The sequence below is a fragment of the Hevea brasiliensis genome, chromosome 13, assembly GCF_030052815.1.
Source record: "Hevea brasiliensis isolate MT/VB/25A 57/8 chromosome 13, ASM3005281v1, whole genome shotgun sequence".
In the NCBI taxonomy this organism is placed as follows: domain Eukaryota; kingdom Viridiplantae; phylum Streptophyta; class Magnoliopsida; order Malpighiales; family Euphorbiaceae; genus Hevea; species Hevea brasiliensis.
Window position 1 is genome coordinate 51,521,337 of NC_079505.1, and position 509 is coordinate 51,521,845.

At 39.5% G+C, this 509-nt stretch overlaps 1 non-coding gene across 1 annotated transcript; it reads left to right on the forward strand.

Annotated features, from left to right (window-relative positions):
* Positions 1-250: 250 nt before the first annotated feature.
* Positions 251-357, forward strand: LOC131172361 (small nucleolar RNA R71). Its single transcript, XR_009142841.1, has one exon. It is a non-coding gene; the product is annotated as a small nucleolar RNA R71 (small nucleolar RNA).
* The last annotated feature ends 152 nt before the right edge of the window (positions 358-509 follow it).

Here is a 509-nt window from a genome sequence, read left to right on the forward strand (position 1 = left end):
CTACCGCACCAAAGAAGTTAAATCAGAAATTTGTTTCTTAAGGTTAGATGTGCTTACCTCATTAACCTTCATAGGTGTGTGATCCATTCTCATTCCAAACTGCTGAGAATTTGCTGCCATGTTAGTAATTAGCCTCCTTGCTTCTTCTGGTGTCTTATCAATCAAAGCTCCTCCACTAGCAGCATCTATCATACTGCAGTCCATTGGTAGAAGTCCCTCATAGAAATACTGAATCAAAAGCTGCTCACTTATTTGATGATGGGGATAGCTTGTACATAGTTTCTTAAATCTCTCCCAATACTCATACAAGCTCTCTCCATTGTACTTCCGGATGCCACAAATTTCTTTTCTTATGTTGGCAGCATGGGAAGCAGGAAAATACTTCTCCAAAAATATATGCTTCATCCCATTTCATGAGTTGAAGATCCAGAAGGAAGGTAATACAACCAATCCTTAGTTGTTCCTTCCGGTAAGAAAGGGAAAGCTCGAAGCTTGATTTGATCCTCTAA